The 22,101-nt window shown below is 38.3% G+C and overlaps 1 protein-coding gene across 26 annotated transcripts in view; it reads left to right on the top strand.

Moving 5' to 3' along the window:
* Window positions 1-22,101, top strand: part of LOC129732737 (GAS2-like protein pickled eggs) — a 1,144,034-nt gene that overhangs the window by 295,220 nt on the left and 826,713 nt on the right. The gene's annotated exons all lie outside the window — the stretch shown is intronic.

The following is a 22,101-nucleotide window of genomic DNA, read 5'->3' as shown; positions in this document are numbered from 1 at the left end:
CTCAGCCTTTCTCATTCAAACTTGTTATTTGTAAAAAGAGATTTACATGAATGCTTAAATCCAATAAAAGTACATTTACACTTTGGGTTCTAAAATATTGATGTTGTAATTGAAGTATAAAATATGAAATTTGACGTAATGTTAGTACTTAAGAAATAGCGAAATAAAAAATATGACTTAATTTCGAACAATTGAATCACGAGCGAAACCCCAATTACGTAAGAAAAGAGGGGTGGAGGGGGGTGTGAAATTTTCTTACGCTATCTTACAAGGGAGGGAGGGGGTGAATTGATTTTCTTACTTAAGAAAAACATTGTTAATGCAGCTGTTCAAATAATCATGTTCATGACAGCGTGGACGGTAAAATTCATGAAAAGGAAATTACAAAATTACTCGAATAAAGGACAGAAGACGAAACGAAGTACTGCGCTTGCTTTATAATGATGAAACTAGAGTAAAAATCTATATATGCTGACAGTAAGATATTACTAGGGGGGAGGGGGTGTATTAAAAAATTTTACGATGTCATACAAGGAAAGGAGGGGGGGGGTTGAAAAAGTGGAAAAATATGCTTACGTAATTATTGAACGGCCCCATATATATTGATCAAATCAGGTATGTTTTAAAATAGTCTATGAACTTTTTTTCATTCCAAAACTTTTGAATTACATATCAAATTGTTATGAAGTTTGTTATTTGTAAGTTTGAGAGATGACTCGTTTGTATGACACTAGTTATGTTCAAATAAGTCGTGTAATACTTGAGATAATAGACTTTCGTTGTTTTAACAATTTAATACATACCTTTTCCTCAAATTCGATTATAATCAAATGAAAAGGGAACGTATAGGGTAGCCAAACTTTGAAACCACGTCAATTAACTAGCCCGTTTGTCTGATATCAACATTGTTCAAATCGGTTGTGTAGTTTCTAAGATAATGAAGTTTCGTGATTTTCACATTTCGGTACATTGCAGACGAAGTTACAGTCCGATTACAGCAAAATTCAATAAGGTGTTATGAGGCAGCTAGACCTTTCATTTGACATTAATTTTGTAGAAATCGGTTCAACCATATCTGAGAAAAATGAGTGAGTTTATGTATTATTCGGAATATGTTCCTTTTCATACCTGAATTTCACATTTTTAAACATAACAGGCAAAGTAAGAGTCCGATTGCAAAATAAATCAATAAGGTCTTATGGGGTAACAAGACCTTCCATATGACACTGATTTTATGAAAATCGGTCCAGCCATCTCTGAGAAACATGAGTGAGATTAAATAGTCTTTAGAATACGTTTCTTCCCATAACCTATGAACCACATGTTCAATCTTAATGAAATTCAGAAGTAGAGGGTTTTTTAGGTAGCCCGTTCATTTAAAATTAATTTTGTTCAAATCGGTTGCGTAATTTCTGAGATATTGATGTTTCGTGATTTTTACATTTTGATACATAACCTCTAAACTAGAAATCAGATTACAATAAAATTCAATAGGGTTTTATGGGGCAACCTTTCATTTGCAATTAATTTCATTGAAATCGGTCCAGCCATTTCTGAGAAAATCGAGTGAGATTGGGAGAGCGTTACACACACACACACATACACACACATACAGAAAATGCTCAGCTCGTCGAACTGAGTCGAGTGATATACGAGATTCGGCCCTTTGGAGCACTTTTATACCTTTAGTTTTTTCAGTAATTGCTATACCTTTCTAGGAGAAAGGCAAAAAGATACATTCTACCCTAAAGATTATCTTTGCTGTTCTAGCTTTAGGATCAAATATTTCCTAGTTAAATTTTTCAGTATTTTCCCAGATGATGTAAAAATTCCGTGCGAAAAGACGATTGAAAGGGGAGACAAATAGTACACCGTTGGATTCCAAACTCAAAATAATCACAAAAAAAAGTTTTTCTTGAGCTCGCAGTGGCTTTTTCATATTACTATTTTACCCGAAGCCAAGGCCATATCAAAACTTTTCACAAGCAGGATTTCATCAGAGTTGCAAATAATGATTTTGTCTTTCCTAGCAAATATATACCCCGTGAAGAAAAATTTTGTTTTAGCAAGCATATAGATAAAATTATAAACTAATTATCTCGAAAAGCAAATTCAATATTTCTAGAGGAACTACAAAAGGTTGGCCAAATGTTTTTGGCTATGTTGTAGACTGTAATTCTGACCTTTCAAAAAAAAAACCTACATTAATCCAAATAGCGGTCAGACCCAGCCTTTCTCATTCAAACTTTTATTTGTTTAAATAGATTTACATGAACGCTTCAATCCAATAAATGTATATTCACTCTTTGGGTTCTAAAATATTGATGTTGTAATCTATACATATAAAAATGCAATCCGGTCTGTCGGTCTGTCTGTCTGTCGGTCTGTCGGTCTGTCTGTCTGTCTGGCTCGAAAACTACCGAACCGATCGACGTGAAAATTTGTATGTAGGGGTTTTTGGTCCCGAGGAAGGTTCCTATGATAGTTTGAGACCCCTCCCTCTTTTGAAAGAGAGGGGTCCCATACAAATGAAACATAAATTTCTGCACAACTCAAGAAAAAACCAAGCAAATGAAACCGAATTTGGCATATGGATGTTTTAAGGGGTAACAAATATGTCCATTCAAATGAAACACAAATTTTTTTTTGAATATTTATTTATTTATTTACTGGTCTTCGATAGTATCGCACAGACAGTTCCTAATATTAGCTTATTCTAGATTTAAAAGTAGTCCTATTCACATCAAAGTCATAATAATCAGATACAACATTAAATACACGACAACACGTATCAAATGGATTGTTCTGGCCAAACAAAGTGCGATGCATAGGAAGTCTGAAGAAATCCGTTCGTCTGGTGGTTCGATATGGCACATTAAATTGTATTCGTTCTAGCAGTTCCGGGCTATCAATATTGTTTCCGAGAAGGTCGAAGATGAACAAGCGTTGTAGTAGACTTCTCCTGTTAGTCAGAGTTGGCAGCTGGATAAGAGCACTTCGATGCTCGTAAGGTGGCAGACGGATAGGATTTTCCCAAGGCAGCATTCTCAGGGCGTATCGGACGAAATTACGCTGAATTCGTTCAATTCGGTTGATTTGAACAGCGTGATAGGGTGACCAAACAAGTACTCCGTATTCAAATATACTGCGTACTAGCGCACAGTAGAGGGCCTTCAGGCAATAAACATCATTAAAATGCTGCGTGTTTCGTTTTATGAAGCCTAGTACAGCATAGGCTTTAGCGGTAGTAACTGCAATGTGTTGAGCGAAGCAAAGTTTGCTGTCAAGAAGGATACCCAAATCTTTCACGGAATTCACTCGAGTTATACCGACTGTCTCCATTTTATACTCGAACAGAGCGGTTTGCCTGTTTCTGCAGAATGAGATAACATTACACTTCTGCACATTCACTTCCATACCATTTAGCGTACACCAATTCAGCAGCGCATCAATATCGGATTGAATGGCACAGCAGTCAACTATCGACGATACTTCACGATAAAATTTCAAATCATCGGCGAACATATACTTAGGAGATTTAATAGTTACGCACAAATCGTTCACAAAAAGAATAAATAGTAGAGGGCCCAAATGGCTGCCTTGGGGCAGACCAGATTCTATCTCGAATGGGAGTGAACTAGTGTCGCCTAGACGAACGAATGCATTGCGATTGGTGAGATACGACAATATCCACCGTGTTAGCCACGTAGGAAACCCCATTTTTTGTAGCTTCGTAACCATTAGAAGTGCGGTACTCTATCAAATGCCTTGGCAAAGTCAACATATACGGCATCTATTTGCTGGCGCTTCTCGAGCGCTCTGTTCAATGCAGAAACATAGGCCATCAGCGGGAGCGAGTCATGAATAAGGCTTTAAAATGCCATCGGCAAGCAACTTAAGATCGAAATGCCTCGGTAGTTCGTGACGTCGTGAGTACTACCTGTTTTATGTACAGGTGTTATAGCGGCGGACTTCCACGCGTTCGGGAAAATTCCTTCAGACATCGAAAGATTGAAAATAATCATTGCAGGTAGGGCGAGCGTCGCAGCACAGTTTTTAAACAGAAGGGGTGGTAGCCTGTCAGGTCCGGCACCTTTCGTCCCATCAAGCGATTGCAGCTTCGACGTCACATTACTTAACGAAAAGTTGAAAAGCGGCATGTTCAAGTCGAATAGCGGCAAACTGCTCAAATACTCTTCAGACGAAGGTGGTAAGTTAATACTTTGCACAGTTCGAAAGAAGGATGAGAACAAGTTTGCTGATTCAAACGGGGATTCAGCTGCAGTATCGAGGTAATGCACGCTTTGAGGGATGCCGTTTTGTTGCTTCCGATTTCTCACGTACGTCCAGAACGATGCAGGGTCGTTTTTAATGTTGTCTTCCATACGACGAATATAGCAGCGAAAGCAGTGTGCATGCAAAGAGTTATATTCGCCCTCTATGTCACGCAACTCAGCTTTGTGCCTTTCATCTCTCCATCGAAAAAACTTCTTCCTAGCCTTGCGGAGTCGGTTTCGCAGATGCTGTAGTTGGTTGTTCCACCACGGTTTTTTGCGTACACGTTGTCCAAGTTGTTGCTTTGTTGGGACAACACCGCGTAGAATGTCGTAGATATGCTTGTAGAATCGAACCACAGCTTCATCAGCACTGCAGTAAGGAAGGAAATCCTCCCAACGTGTCTCAGCAATCCGCCGATTCAACAATTCAAAGTCACAACGGTTAAAATCAAAGTCGAGTGCGTTTGCAACATTTAAATCATCATTCTTCTTATCAGCAAGCTCAAAAGCCACCACAAAAGGACGATGATGCTGGTCAGTTGTGAGCAATGGTAACGGCGGCTCCAACAAATCAACACGACTAGCATCGTTTATGAATGCTAGATCAAGCAGTCTTCCGTTGAAGTTAGTCATATTGTTTATTTGAAATAGTCCGTTTGGAAGAACTGATTCAACAAGAACCATCTCTTGTTCTGATGAGGCATTAATCGGTAGCATACAGTTTATATATATTCATCGTGTGTCCAACATAAATGTGGAAGATTGCAATCTCCCACAACCAAAACTAAATTTCGATCACCCGCTTGGTCGATCAACTTTTGCACACATTGCGAATGCTGCTCATAAAGCGTAGCCTCACTGTTCGGGGGCAGATACACACAGCAAGCAAATAAATCGAAATTCTCCGATGAAATTCGAACAATAACCTGCCCCAGCTGATCGCTGCCAGCGACACAAACAACAGTGCTACGAAGTTGATTCTTTACGGCTATAAGAACTCCACCGCCGCGCCTGTGTTGGCTGGTCAGTGCGTTTCTATCACACCGATAAATATTATAATTGTGAGTGAGCACCGAATTCCGAATGCCATGGTACAACCAAGTTTCTGTAAATGCGATGACGTCATACTCATATTGTGACAGGGCTAGCAGCAGATTATGGTTTTTTGTGCGGAGGCCTCTTACGTTTTGTTGATAGATGGTAAATGAGCGATAGGCGATAGCGGGACTGATGTGATCAGCTGGGCACGGCGTATCGTTGTGCGAAAAGTTAGTGATTTGTTCATTTTGAAAAGTAGAATTATTTGAGTGACGAGAACTTAACGGTGACAATGTTGTGTTGTTACATTTGATTTCCTCCTGACGTTGGTTAGAAGCGAAAGGGAGCGCGTGTATTCGAAGTGCGTTGGAAATCGAATTGTCGGAAAACAATCCCTTTTTGCCAGCTCGATTTCGATAGTGCCAAGTCTTTCAGCTGGGTGTCGACGCCAGCTTTGAAAGAGACATATGTAAGATCGTCTAGCGATTTACCTTTTGGAACCAGCTTTACGACTTGAACAGCTTTGTCAGTATTCAAATTGTTTCTGACAATTTTCTCTACTTGCTGCACTGTTGCCTGAGGATCAAAGCCGGACAGGTTTAACCAAAACAGCTGATCCTTTCTTGCAGCAGCCAACGGTATCGCATCATCAGCTTCGATTTCTCTGGTTCCTTCAGTAGTATTCACGCGCGGTGGTGATTCGTCGGGAATTAATAACCGTGGCCTTTTCCGCAGGTTTAATGGGACTTGCGATCTGGGGAGATGCGGTGTAGTTGGCAGCGGCGTTCGCTCAAGTATTGTGTTAATCTTGGCAGAGTTCAGTGCGACTTCTTTCCTTAACTCATCCAGCACTTTGTTCTGTTCGTCGGCAATCGACTGCATAGCATTATTTGTGGATGAGATCGCTTGACGAAAACAAGCATTTGCCATCATTTTGGTACAAGCTTTGCACATCCAAAACAGTTGGGAACAACTAGCTACAGCATCGCGAGTTTCTGCCGATATGTAAGCACACTTTAGGTGGAAAGAAGATTTGCAAAAACCATTGCACATAATTTCATCGGGCTTTTCTAAACCGCAGGCACAAGCACAACAAACCGACTCCATTGCTTTTTTCGCGGGATCGACAATCAATATTACGGCAGCGTAACTTTTGGGTGATTTTTCACTAATAGTCGCTGGAAAACGTTGTACTCCAAATGGTACCGATGGGTTGCAACGAAATGCGTCCAATAAATAGTATTTCGCACAGAAACAATCCGGAAAAACGTAAAAAAACGGCAATTAGCAGTGAGTAAAACAATAACCAAACAATTTTGTTTACCTTCACACACACTCTGCACATCTCGAGAACTACTCAACTAAATGGAACCAAATTTGGCAGTTAAATGTTTTTAGTGGTAACAAATGTGTTCCATAATCGACCTCAGGCAACATTTTGGATTTTACAACTTCCGGTTTCTGGAAAATAGCCAAAAGTGGCCGATTTCCACCCAATATGATAATATCCGGATCTAGAATGATACACAGGAGCTAAAATCGATCAAAATTGTCTTCAAATGCCATTATGAAAGCCAAAATGGCGACATCCGGTTTCGGAAAAACAGCCGTAAACGCCCAAATACCACCCATTCAATATGGATGTTGTCGGAACTAAAATTACGCCCAGATGACAGAAACTGATTTCACATGCAATTTCAAAGTCCAAAAGGACGACTTTAGGTTTCTGAAAAACAGCCCAAAGTGACCAAATACCACCCAATATGAGTATCTCCGGAGCCAGAATGTTGCAAGAAGCTTGAAATTAACCTCAGACACTATTAACAATTGTAGGATGGCAATTCCTGGTTTCTGGAAAAAGCCAAAAATGGCCGATTTCCGTCTAACATGAGTATCTCCGGATCTAGAATGATACACAGCAGCTGAAATCGACCACAAACCCCATTTTAGATTCTCGGTTGGCAACTTGCGGTTACTGGGAAACGGCCGAGAATGATCGAATAATACCCAATATGGGTGTTTCTTCAACCGAAATGACGCTCGGAGGCCAGAAATTATCTCAAATACCATTTTGAAATCCAAGATGGCCACTTCCGGTTTGTGAAAACAGCCTAAAATAACCAAATACCATCCAATAGGAGTATCTCTGGAACCAGAATGATGCAATGAGCTAACAGTTGACCTCAGGCACCATTTTGAATTGCTAAATGGCAACTTCTAGGAAACAGTCGAAAATGACCGAATAATACTCAATATGGATATTCCCGTAATCGAGATGATGCATAGAAACCAAACATTGACCCTGGACAGCATTTTAAATTTAAAGATGACCACTTAGTTTCTGGAAAACAACCAAAATAACTAAATACCTCCCCATATGGGTATTTCCGGTGTCAGATTGATGCCAGAAAATCTGCTGAAAATGACCGAATGCCACCCAATATGAATATATTCAGAATTAGAGCGATGTATAGAAGCCAAAAGTCGAGGATGTTGTCATTTCGATAAAACCAATCATTTTAATCGATTTGTTATTTGACTTTGACCATATCCTATGGCCGATTCGTCGTGCATTTGCAGATTTTAAACGCATCGCAAGGAATCAATGCATTTGTAACGTTCAAATAGTACGATACCACATTTAAATTATGTTGAGGCCACATATATCGATCAAAGCAGGTATAGTTTTAAATAGTCTTTGAATTTCTTTTCTTTCCATAACTTTTGAGCCACATATCGAATTGTTATGAAGTCTGTTATTTGTAAGTTTGAGAGATGACTCGTTCGTATGACACTAGTTATGTTCACATAATCCATGTAGTCTTTGAGATAATAGACTTTCGTTGTTTTATGAACAATTTATTATATAACGGTTGCTTAAGTTCGATTATAATCAAATGCAATGGGAACGTATAGGGCAGCAAAAAGTAAAACCACGTGTTCAATCATAATTCATCAGTTAACCCTTAACTAGCCCGCTCATCTGATAATAATATTGATCAAATCGGTTGTGTAGTTTCTGAGATAATGAAGTTTCGCGATTTTCACATTTCGGTACATTACAGACGAATTACAGTTCAATTACATTAAAATTCAATAGGGTGTTGTGAGGCAGCTAGACCTTTATTTTGACACTAATTTTGAGGAAATCGGGTCAGCCATCTCTGAGAAAAGTGAGTGAGTCCAAGTAGTCTTCGGAATATGTTCCTTTTCATAGCTGGATTTCACATCTTTAAACATAACAGGCAAAGTAATAATCCAATTGCAAAATGAATCAATAAGGTCTTATGGGGCAACTCGACCTTCCATTTGACACTGATTTTATGAAAATTGGTTCAGCCATCTCTGAGAAACATTAGTGAGAATTAACAGTCTTCAGAACACGTTTCTTTTCATAACTTTTGAACCACATGTTCAATCTTCATAAAATCCAAAAATTTAGGGTTTTCTAGGTAGCCCGTTCTTTTGAAACCAATTTCGTTCAAATCGGTCGTATAGTTTGCGAGATAATGATGTTTCATGAATTTTACATTTTGATACATAACCTCTTAACTAAAAATCCGATTACAAACAAATTTAATAGGGTTTTATGGGACAACAAAACCTTTCATTTGCAATTAATTTCATGAGAATCGGTCCAGCCATCTCTGAGAAAAGTGAGTGAGAATAATAATCTGCACACATACACACACATACAGAAAATGCTCAGCTCGTCGAGTTGAGTCGAGTGATATATGCCATTCGGCCCTTTGGAGCACTTTTATACTTTCGGTTTTGCAAGTGATTGCTATACCTTTCTAGGAGAAAGGCCAAAATATACAAATTGTAGAGAAAAATTTATAAATATGAACTAAACATCGCAAAAAATCACAAAACATAATATTTTTCCAATTTATTTTTACAGTGTACATTTTTTAGAAGGTTAAAATTATTTATTAACATTTATTTGACACGGCACGATACAAATTGATGTTTTACGGAGCCAATTAAGTCTTATGCCTTATATATGCCTAAAATATCTTATAAGCTAAAGGCAATTTTTTATCCTCGCTGCCGACCACGAGCTGCAACTAGATCTATTACTAAAACTAACATGGTTTTTTCATCCGAGATTCGTTTCGCTGTTAAATGGGATGCTCTTTAAATAGCTATAAACAAGTAGCATGTATGGCTAGTTTCGCTGAGCGAGGATATCACGAACTGGCACATAGGGCTGTTTTTCTCGGGCCCTGAGGGTTTCCAAATTTAGAGATCTGGCGCCGCGGAATTCAGCACACACCCAAACCACGTGTTCAATGTCTTGATACCCCGATCCACAAATCCAATGATTACTGCTCGCCCGCCCAATACGCAGGAGATGTGCATCTTACCCGTAGTGGTTGGACATAATCCGAGACATCATGCGAATGAAATCTCGTCCTACATCCAACCCCCGAAACCAAGGTTTGGTGGAAACCTTTGGGATGATGCTGTGTAGCCACCTCCACAGTTCTCCCTTATCCCACGAGGTCTGCCAGTTGATAAGTGTATTCTGACGTGAAAATTTTAAAAATTCATTGTAGGCATTTGGTCTGTTGTAAATATCACCGTTTGTTGCGCCCACCTTAGCCAAAGTGTCCGCTTTCTCATTTCTTCCATCATGGATGTATCGAAAAACAAAGTAGAAACAGAAATATCTAACAAGTTGACACGATTGGAGGTATATGAGGAAGGATTTATACTTTGAGACATGTGATTGAAATGCACAGTCATGAAACGGGTTTAAGAATTAAGTTCAACCAATCTATCGAAATTTTCAATTACCAAGGGGTTCAAAACCTCACATTTGATGAGAATACGAGCAGTCAGATCCCGAAAGCGGTCTTTTAATGGGAGAACGCCCACCAAAACTTCCAAACTCATCGTATGGCTCGACTGCATGCAACCTAAGGCAATACGCATACAACGATTCTGCAATCATTCCAGCTTGATTAAATGGATGTTTGCAGCGAAGCGGAAGCAGAAACACCCGTACTCTAGCACCGACAATATCGTTGTTTGGTAAAGCCTCATAAGGTCTGGTTGGGCGCTCCACCATGATCCAGTAATTATCCGGAGAAAATTTACTCGCTGTTGACATTTTTTCATCAAATACCGAACGTGACATCCCCAGGTGCCTTTCGAATCGGACCAGACACCAAGATATTTATATACCAAAACCTGAGAAATCGTTTTACCAATTAACTGTAAGTGGAGCTGAGCAGGCTCGCGCTTCCTAGAAAAAAAAAAATACTATCTTAGACTTCTCCGGAGAAATTTCGATACCTAGCTGTAAAGCCCAAGCAGACAAATTGTCCAAGGTATCTTGCAATGGTCCTTGCAAATCGGCAGCTTTGGCTCCTGTAACAGAGACCCTGCTGTCGTCTGCAAGTTGTCTTATCGTGCATAAATTTGCCAGAGATGCGTCAATGTCATTCACATAAAAATTGTAAAGAAGGGGGCTCAAGCATGAGCCCTGGGGAAGACCGATGTAGCTAATAGGAAATGTTGCCAAATCACCATGCGTAAAATGCATATGCTTTTCGGACAGCAAATTATGCAAAAAATTGTTTAAAAATGGTGAAAATCCTTGTCGGTGAAGTTTGCCCGAAAGAATGTCAATAGATACGGAATCAAAAGCCCCCCTAATATCCAAGAACACAGATGCCATTTGTTCTTTGCGAGCATAGGCTAGCTGAATATCTGTAGAAAGCAACGCAAGACAATTATTCGCTCCTTTGGCTCGGCGGAAGCCAAATTGAGTATCTGATAGTAGACCGTTTGATTCGACCCAATGATCTAAACGACGGAGTATCATTTCCTCCATCAATTTCCGAATACAGGATAGCATTGCATAAGATTTGTGATCAGAAGCTGGTTTTCCCGGTTTTTGGATGGCGATGCAGTACAATGTTTTGCTCCAGGAACTTATTGAACAAGTTCAACAAGCGCCTCTTGGCATTGTCGGGTAGGTTCTTCAACAAGTTGAATTTGATTCTATCTAACCCAGGCGATCAAAAAATTGGTCGCAGTGATAAAACACCCAACACGAAAAAAAAACCCAGGCGCGTTATTGTTACAGGACAGGAGGGCAACTGAAAATTCTGCCATCGTAAAAGGTGATTCTATCGCGTCGTGGCCCGGAGACGTATCGCGAACAAAGTATTGCGCAGGAACAGAGTCCGGACATACTTTCCTGGCAAAATCAAATATCCATCGACTTGAAGACTCCTCGCTTTCGTTGACCGTTAAACGATTTCGCATTCTTCGGGCTGTGTTCCAAAGAGTGCTCATCGACGTTTCGGTTACGAACCGACGCTAATATCCGCGTTTCTTTGCTCGGACCAAGCTTTTAAACTTGGTCTCGAGCTCAGAGTACCGCTTAAAGTCGTCGAGAATCAAGCCCGCGAGGAGGTTGTATTCTTCAAGTAGTGGGTGATGTTGAATCGACTCGACAGCTTCTGAAATCATTTCCTTGTTTAACTTCCAATCGATATTCCGTGTGAGGTCATACGGAATATCAACTGATCGCGTGCGAGTTGAACCATTATCAATTAAATTTGGATAGGCAAATGATCGCTACCGTGGGGATCAAGTACTGCCTTCCATATGCAATCCAACTGTAGCGATGTTGAACATAAAGATAAATCTAAAGCACTGGGGTGCGCCGGAGGTTTCGGAACGAGTGTAATATCCCCGTTGTTTGATATTGTCATGTCGAAGTCGTCGCAGAGGTTACAGATCGCAGAGGTTACAGAGGAACGGTTATCATTAGAAGGGGAACCCCAAGCCACGCCGTGAGAGTTAAAATCTCCCAAAATCAAACGTGGGGAGAGAAGAAGTTCTATTAATTCAAAGAGCAACCTGTGCTCTGGAAGGAATATATATTGAGACAATACAAAGCTCTTTACCTTGTATTGTCATTTGACATGCGACAGCTTCGACGCCTGGGACCGAGGGGAGGTTTTGAAATTTATTTTTTATTTTTGCTTAGCATCTCAGGTTGCATGGAAGTGTCACTACAGGACTATGTTTTTGCATTTAAGAGTACCTTTGCTTCATCACGACCCATACTTTTTGTGAGATTTATTTATTTATTTAGCAATGTAGACTACAGTTATAATAATACAATGTTTTCTTATATTCTATACATTATTTCCAGTAGTTAGCCGTTTTTTGATTTGATTTCTGCCCATAGTGATGTCGATATTTTCGCAGTGCTGATTATAGTGACGCATCATGCGATTTATTGGGCTATTTTTTGAGTAGTTGATTTTTTGAGCGATAATAATTTAGAAGATTGCACGCGTTGAGAAATAATGTCATTGATAAAGTAAAGCATTGAAAGTTCGCGGCGTTTTTAAGTGCTTGTATGTCTATAAGCATGCAGCGTGCTTCATATGATGAGGGAAATGCTGTCCAATTTAGCTTACGAAGCGCGTACAAAAGAAATTGTTTTTGGACAGATTCAATGCGTTCTTCATGTGTTACAATATAGGGATTCCATACAATGCTACAATATTCCAGAATTGGTCGGACGTATGTAATATATAATAGTTTGAATGTGTATGGGTCTTGGAAATTATGGCCGAAGCGTTTTATAAAGCTCAGCATACTATTTGCTTTGTTGATTTTTGAACGTAGGTTTGGAATCTAATACTACGCCTAGGTCCCTTACGATTTTGCCTTTTTCTACTGGTTGGTTTCCTAGGAAAATGTGTTACTGTTTTTCTGCTGAACGCTTGGTGATACGGTGAACATGGTAGCTTGTGTACCACTAGTGTCTAATTCAAAAAGCTTTTTTTTGTGTGAAATAAAGTGCTATAGGTGATCTAGTGCTAGTGATCCGACGGCCAAATTGGATATCTTAACGGATAAGTAGAAGTGTCTTTGCATGCTTTTGATTTATTCTGTTTTTTATTGATTTAATTTATGCCAGCGCCGACCACCGCGTCTATATCACATAGACGCTACGGCTGCTGATTGAAATTTCATTGTTGTTTTTTTTATTGCTCGCTGCCTATAGCCTTGCCGTTGCTGCTGGACGATACCAGCGTATTTGTCTGCAGCGGCGTCTGTTTGTTTGTATCGGGATAATGAATTGTGCAAAATGTGGCAATACCATTCGCATTAGCGATGATCCTGTTGTTTGCGTTGGTAAATGCAAGTCTCAATTCCATAGAGTTTGCACACCACTGACAAAAATAGCAGCGGAAGTCGTAAATGATAATGATAATATTGTGTTTAAATGTGTATCATGTCTATCAGCCCAAGATGACGGCGGAAACATTGATGCTTTGAGTGGTGAGCTGACCAAGATTATGGGTGTATTGTCATCTATGTCTTAGTAGCTTACCGATAACCAAAGCAAAATTGAATCAAAGATAAACACGGCAATTTCAAGTGGTATCGAGATAATTTTGAAATCGGTCAGTGACTCTCTGCGTGAGAGTATGGTATGCATTGAAACCAGTGTTGCCAGTAAGCTGAATGATTTCAAAAAATATCTTGAAATTAAAGATCGGGAAAATAATGCAGCCTCAATGAACAGAAAGAGAGCACGTAATGAGAGAACGGTTCACTCTGAATCGGACTCAAATCCCAGTAAGAAAATGTTTTTAGCACGCGATGAACTGATTGTGGACGATTCGAGACGCGATGACGAGGTTTTTTATTGCAATAAACAAACCTACGCGAACGTTTTAGCGGGGTCAACTGGGACTGATTCTAAAAAAATTCAAAGAAAAGAGAACCGTAAGGCTCGGCCGGTCATTGTGATCAAACCAGTCGAGTCTTCTCAATCTAGTGAAAACACTAGATTATTTTTGAAAGAAAAATTGGATCCGAAAATACACAAAATTAGTAATTTTAGGAACGGAAAGAATGGCTCGATTATTGCTGAGTGGGGAGCAACAGGGGATAATGTTGAGGTTGTGAAAAAAGATATAGAGAGCAATCTAGGTGAAAAGTATAGTGCTGTTATTCCCACAATTCCGAAACCAAAGTTGAAAATGGGAATGAGTGATCGGTATTCCTCTGAAGACTTCATTGAGCTGTTAAAAAGTCAAAATGACATCAACGTCAATGAAGTGAAAGTTATTGCGGAGTACGAAAATACTCGCTTCAAATATAATAAATATAACGTAATTGTTGAAGTTGACAAGGATACTTATAACGCTTTGATGAGTGCTGGAGAAGTAAGCATTGGGTGGGATGAGTGTCCTGTACAAGAGGCCATTAATGTTTTGCGTTGTTTTAAATGTGGAGAATTTGGCCATAAAAGCACGGAGTGTGTTAATCCCGACACATGTTCCAAATGTAGCGGGCAACACAAGACATCTGATTGCTCTTCAACTGAATTTAACTGCGTGAATTGTTTAAAGTCAAATAAAGAATTGAAAATGAATTTGGACGTTAAACATCCAGCTTCTAGTTCACAGTGTCCGGTTTAACGGAGACTGTTTGAAAAAAGAAAAAGCAACATGTTTTTTAGTAAATAGCAGCTAAAAGAATCGCAATGTGAGAGACAGTTAGAAATATTATATCTGAATATTGCTGGTTTATCTACAAATTATGTTGCTTTGCGGCATCTTGTGGAAACAAAACGTCCAATGTTAGTATTTTTAACCGAAACTCATATAGTAGATGCTGATGCATTTGATCAGTACAGTTTTCCGGGATACAAAGTTGCTTTTTGCCTTTCGCATTCCAGACATACTGGTGGGGTTGCTATTTACGCCAAGGAATCAGTAACATTCAACATTCTATCAAACGAATCTGTTGATAATTGGTTCCTTGGAATTTCAGTTGAAGGAGGCATAACGAGTGGAAACTTTGGACTTTTATATCACTCCCCTAGTTCAAGTAACCAGCGTTTTTTAGAAATATTAGATAACTGGTGGGATAACTTCGTTGATTTAAACAAATTCAATGTCATTGCTGGTGATTTCAATATTGATTGGTTAAATGATCCAAATTCGAATCAATTGAAGCAGTTAGCTAACTTTTACAATTTAACACAAACGGTTTCAGAATTTGCGAGAATTTCCAGACATTCGCGTACATTAATTGATCACGTGTTTTCCAATTTTGACAACGATCATTCTGTTACAGAGGCCGATTGTAAAATTTCAGACCATGAGACAATTTGTATTTTAATAGAGAATGATCGAAACCGTGATGAAAAGGTAAAAATTAAGTGCTGGAATAGATATTCAAAGCAGGCATTGTCTCAGCTTGTTTTGAGAAGCTTGGATTTTCTCCCAATAACTGGTGATTTGAATAATAAAGCAGCTGTTCTCACCAATACGCTGAAAGAGTGTACCAGAAGTCTAGTTTTTGAAAAATACATTGAATCGGATAAATCGAACAGCTGGTACTCTTTGGATCTTTTACGTTTAAAACGTAAAAGAAATAAAAAGTACAAACAATTTTGCCGAAGTAACGATAACCATGATTGGAATAGGTACACTGTCGCGCGTAATTTATATTCACGCGCCTTGAAAAAGGCCCGTTGTGAATATCGAATAACAGAGGAAGATCGATCAACATCAAAATAACAGCAAAGAGTTATGGAAAATATTAAAAACATTAATGAAAAATAAAGATCGTTTTCCGCAATCCATAACATCTGACGGTTTGAGAGAACAATCAGCGCGAGTAATAGCAGAGAAATTCAACAATTATTTCGTTGATAGTGTTCAATCGATCAATCAAAGCATTGATTTGGTCAATGAACCGGACGAGATAATACAGCCGATCAATAAAAACTGTAGCTTTGATGGTTTTCATCCTATTACTTTTGCAGAGTTGAAAGATATTTGTTTTTCTTTGGAAAGATCGGCTGGTATCGACAATGTCAACGTAAAAGTAATACAAGATTGCTTTTATGTTATTGGACACGACCTGCTGGACCTTGTTAATGAATCATTACAAACGGGGCACGTGCCTGAAGTTTGGAAGAAATCTCTTGTGGTTCCTATCCCCGAAATTACTGGGACGGATGAAGCCGAAGAGTTCCGTCCGATTAACATGTTGCCAGCTGATGAATTATTTAAATAGTAATAACTTGCTTATCCCAGAGCAATCAGGTTATCGAGAGGGTCACTCTTGTGAGTCTGCTTTGAATCTGGTGTTAGCAAAATGGAAAGAAAAAATCGAGGCTAAAGAAACTGTTTTTGCGGTGTTTTTGGATCTAAAACGCGCTTTTGAAACAATTTCTAGGCCCTTATTGTTACAAACATTGGAGCGCTTTGGTGTCGTAGGGACAGCATACAAATGGTTTGAAAGCTATTTGTGTGCTAGAACTCAGAAGACTCGTTTTAACGATTTTGATTCGGATTCCATTGCTAATACACTTGGTGTACCGCAAGGAAGTGTTCTAGGGCCCATTTTATTGATTATTTACATTAATGACATGAAGCGAGTTTTACGGTTCTGTGATATTAATTTATTCGCTGATGACACTGTTCTGTTCATTGCAGCTTCCGCTTGATGTTGTAGCACTTCTAAACCAAGATTTACATTATCTAGCGAATTGGTTAAAATTTATGCAACTAAAGTTAAACATTAGTAAGACAAAGTACTTGATAATTTCTTCAGCCAACTCCAGACTAGACGTAAATATTGAAATTGATGGTGAGACGATTGATCGCGTAAATGAAATAAAGTATCTTGGAGTTATTATTGATGACAGATTAACTTTTAAGTCTCACATCGATAATGTCATAAAAAAAATGGCCAGAAAATACGGTGTCTTGTGCCGGTTAAAGAATGGATTGACTATTAGTAGTAAAATTCAGTTTTACAAGTCAATTATTTCACCACATATAGATTTCTGCTCATCAATTTTATTCCTGGCAAACAATACGCAAATATTGAGATTGCAACGTTTACAAAATAGAATTATGCGATTAATATTAAAATGTAATAGATACACTTCCTCGAGTTTTATGCTGGACCCATTACGATGGCTTTCTGTGAAGCAAAGAGTATATTTTTTCACAATGGTGTTTCCATATAAAATTTTTAATAATATATTGCCTCGATATTTGTGTGACCGAATTGATAGAGGAATAGATTTGCACAGGTACAACACTAGAAACGCGGAAGATGCCAGAACACCAAATTTTCTTTTCTGAATATCACTGAACTCTCTGTTGTACAAAGGAATAAACTTTTTCAATTCGATGCCCAGGCAAGTAAAACGTGCAGCAACAATGGCAGAGTTTAAACGGCTTTGTATTTCACACATAAAGTCTGTTTTGTAGACAGCATAGATTTTTTGTAAATTTATAAAGAAGTTTGTAAAATTGAAATATTTTTTTTTAATTTATTTGGTACATTAAGTTATTATGTTCATTGATAATGATGGATTTTTTGTTTGAATATAGTTATATAATATTAAATAGTAGAGTAAAAAAAAAAAAAAAGAGTCGGCTACACATGTTTGAGTCACGCGCGCGGAGACTGACATAGACAATCTTGATATGAGTACATCAGGTTTGAAACCCTGAAATGGAAACAAAAAGCATATCGGGTTGACAAATTGCTTTTTGGCTTGTAATATTTTCTAAATTATTTCACTTTCTTTTTAACAATTCATCTGTTTTCACAATTTAAAATAGGGTTTGGAGCGAAAACTGAAAAGGCTTGAGTTTGCCTGTGATCTGTAGAGCTCGTTATCGAGAACTATAGTATCATTGGATCTCTCTCGTAGTTCTAGATCGTTATCTAGAACCAATTCTGATTAGTGCACGCTCTTAAACATTAGGTTCAATTCCTTGGATTAGAAATCCGTCATTTTTTTTTTTAATTATTGGTATTCATTTGAAGGGTTACTATGTCTGAAATTAATAACCAGTCCGTTATTTGTTTGCCAACTGGTTACATTGCATGTTTTTAAAAATATCTCATATAGATAAATCGTCCAGCACAAACCGATGTAGGGGTATGAGGTGGGATCATCATCATCATGAAGGCTATTGAATTTTTTTTTCTGTATGGGCTTCCTCACTGCGACCAGAATCGTAGATCTATTGTGAGATATGCCCGGGTGTCAACTGTATCCCGCACTTCTGTTTATAGCAATACCTCTATTGAAAAGTGGCATGCTTATTATAATTGTTCATCAGTGCTTTGTGTGTAATGTGCTACTCATTCTTACACGCTTACTGTTCTACTATACCGATACTCGTTCCTCTTGCCAAATATCACCAATTATAATTCCCTGGAGAAGTTTCGTCGTGCGTCCTTCTGGCCAGTTTTATTGATAAGAGGGACTTATTTTTTTGTTAAGAGGAAGTCACGCAAAGGTATTTGTTGATTTCAGCGTAAAGGAAGGTCAACTGGTGGGGATCCTGAGAATAAACCCATGCTTAAGTCCTTTTTTTTTGACATCGGATGGCCTGGTTCTACTAAGATTCGAACCCACGACCATCCGCTTGACAAAGCGGACTCTGTAACCTTGCGGCTACGCAGCTCCCCAGGCTATTGAATTACATTTTTTAATGTTGAGTTGCAAAAGTCTTTTGTTGCACCAAGTGTAGAATACAATAATTTCATTCTGGAATATTTCGAAGTCTTCTGCAATGATTATTTCTATAAAGAGCTTCATGTCGTCAGCATATACAAGCACATGTATTGATTTAAAAGACAGGAAATGACAGTCACGTATAATATAAAAAGAAGAGGGCCCAGGTGAGAGCCTTGAGGAACCCCGGAAGTTACTTCTATTGGGTTTGAAAAGGAATTTTGAAAGCGGACTATTTGTTGCCGTTGTCCATTACAGTCAAAGTAAAATTTATGAATTCCAAAAGATTTGTGGTAGTTGATCGGCCTTTATAAAAGCCGTATTGTTGAGTTGTAATTTGGTTTTTTACTTGCAGAAAGATTTTTTCATTAATTATTGATACAAATAATTTTGGAATGCATGAAATAATGGCAATTCCACGATAATTACGAATGTCAGACTTCGAGCTAGATTTGGAAATTGGCTCTAAATATGAGATTTTCCAAAGTTCTGAAAAAATTCCATTCTTCAGAGACATATTAAAGAGGTAAAGTAAAGGTGTAGATAGATCTTCTGCCGAGTTTTTGAGAAAAATTGGAGCTATTCTGTCAGGTCCAGGACCTTTCGTAGCGTCTAAATTTTTAAGTGCGTTCTGAATTTCGAATTCAGATATTTGATTGACAGATAAAGAATTCGAAAATTCAGGAAAATACGAGAAATATTCGCGGTCGCGGTCTGTTTCTTCAAATGTGGTGTATATTTCTTGAAAAAAAGTGGCAAAAAGACTACATATTTCATTACTAGTGTGTCCTACATTACTGTTGAGATGCATTCGTGATGGAAAGTTGTTACTTTTTAGTTTGGTTTTTACGTAATTGAAGAAGTTCTTAGGGCAAGATTTGATTTGATGTTCGATTTTACGGTTATATTCTTCATGTGCAATTTCAATGGCTGCGTCAAGTTGACAGAATATTTCTTGGTAATTTTGAAGATTTTCGCTATTGTTTTTTTTTTTGTATATTTTATGTGCTGTTTGTTTTCTATTTTTTAGGTTCTTCAATTGTGGATTAAACCACACTGGATATTTGTATTGTATTGTGCTATATTGTGCTCGTACGTCTTCTTTCTCTTAGTGGTACATTTTCTGATATAATTTGATTAATTATTTCATAAAATTTTGGTACTTCTTCGTTTACATTTCCTTCTTTACAAATTATACTACGCCAATTTATCATGCAGTCAGTCAGTCAGTTTTGTGGTATTCCGGTACATCTTCGTACTCGCAGTCGCTAGGGTATGAAGTGTTATTCATTACTATTGAATATTCATTTTTCCAGATGGGAGTCAATGATGAATTTACACAGAAGTCTTCAGTGCAGTTTGTGAATAATAGGTATATGCATTATAATAGGTAATAATAGGTAATATGCATTTTGTTTGTTTTGACATGATTGATTTGATATAGACCGAGTTCTGAGGATTTGCCAAAAAGATACTGCAGTGTTTCGTTTTCGCCTACGGCTGGGAGTAAGATAGATTTATTTTCAATGTCTACAATAAAGTCTGCATTTCGTTGGTTGAAGTCGCCATAGACATGCAGTTTTACTTCTGGTTTCATGTTAGACATAATAGACTCTAAAGTTTTGACAAAAAATTCATTTGAATGTATATGAGCATGTTCCGGTGGAAAGTACACGGAACAGAAGATATGTTCTTCACCAGTAATAAATGCTTTGGCCCATATATGTTTGAATTCTTTATTTTTGTCGGATATTACTTCTTCAGAAATAAAGTCTGCATTAATGGCAATGAGGACTCCACCGCCTGACTTTTTTCGACTGGTAGACAAATTCCGGTCGTGCCGGAATACATTATAATTGTTTCCAAATACTTCTTCGCTTCTTACGCTTTCGTCCCAGCTACTTTCAGTTCCTAAAATTATTTTAAAAGATGATGACAATATGTTTTGCTGAATTTCTTTCATTTTGCTTAGGCTTTTCATGCGATTGAAATTCTGATAGTAGATAAGAATTTCAGTCGCATTCTGTCGAGGAAGCTGTTGTGAATTTGAAGAAGTCTTTGGAAAAGTATTAAGATTACAATCAAAATTTTCTTCTTCAGCAGAGGATGTCAGTCTATTTGAAGGTTCAGCATTCTATTCAGAATGCGGAAAATGTCCAGGTGTGCTTACGTTAATACTTGCCAGATGGGGCGTCCTTACTTGTAGAAATTTTTTGGTGCTTTCACTTAATTGCTGTAGACGCTTGGTTCGTTCGCTTGTCAGAAAATTCTTATATGACAGCAAGTCGGCTTCGGCTTCGAGTGGTGTGAGTCCATATTCCTGATGAACTTCGATGAAAATGTTCCGTAGATGGTCGGGAGATGTGGAAAGACCTTCCGATGCTAGAAGCATTCTGATGCTGGTTGGCGTTAATCCTTCTACACATACTGATGACGGTGGGTCGTTCATGAATGCCAGGTACAAGCGCACTATTTTCATTATATGCGGGTCGCGAAGTCTTGCTTTTAAAAAGCGCCCGTCGCCGTTTGTTGATTGCTGCGTTAAACGCACTATAGGAGGCCGCATTGGATCTAGCTCGAATTGGCTGTCGCGCGGTGATGATGACGATGAAGGTGTACTATTGTTGTTGATGCTGCTGTTTTTTTCTGTCTGGCCATTAAAAGTCTTTTCAGTTTGGTACGGGTTTATAGTTTCGCCTTTTTGAAAATTGATGAATTTTGTTGCCCAGAGAATTGTACGCGTGCTGCGGCCAATAATTCCTTTTCAAGAGGCAAAAGTGAAGGTGGTGTGTTGCGCTGCGTGATGGTTCCAGTTTTGTTGCTGTTGCTGCTACTGTAGGTGATGATATTGTTGTTGCTACTGTTGTTGTTATTTATACGGATGTTTCTGTTGTTTCTGCTACTTATAATGTTATTATTGTTGTTGATACTAAAGTTGTGATTGAAAAGTTGATTGTGCTCCCTCCGTTGCTTTCGCCTTTGCTTGGCTTAATACGATAGAAAGAACAGTACTTCTTAATCCCTAGGAATACTCCTCCGTAAGGGGTGTCTCGGTCAAGGCGAATTATATTGAAATCATAGAAGTTAAGATCTACATTTGAAGTGAGCCAAGTTTCATAGAGGGAAAATGCATCGCATTTACGCTTATTAATCAAAACTTTAAATGAATCAATTTTGGGGATGGTACTTCTACAATTCCACAGTAAAATAGAGATAGAATCCTTCATCTCAGCCGAT

The sequence above is a fragment of the Wyeomyia smithii genome, chromosome 3 (genome assembly GCF_029784165.1).
Source record: "Wyeomyia smithii strain HCP4-BCI-WySm-NY-G18 chromosome 3, ASM2978416v1, whole genome shotgun sequence".
Lineage (NCBI taxonomy): Eukaryota > Metazoa > Arthropoda > Insecta > Diptera > Culicidae > Wyeomyia > Wyeomyia smithii.
The sequence above is the reverse complement of the archived record's forward strand: the minus strand, read 5'-3'. Positions and strand labels throughout refer to the sequence as shown.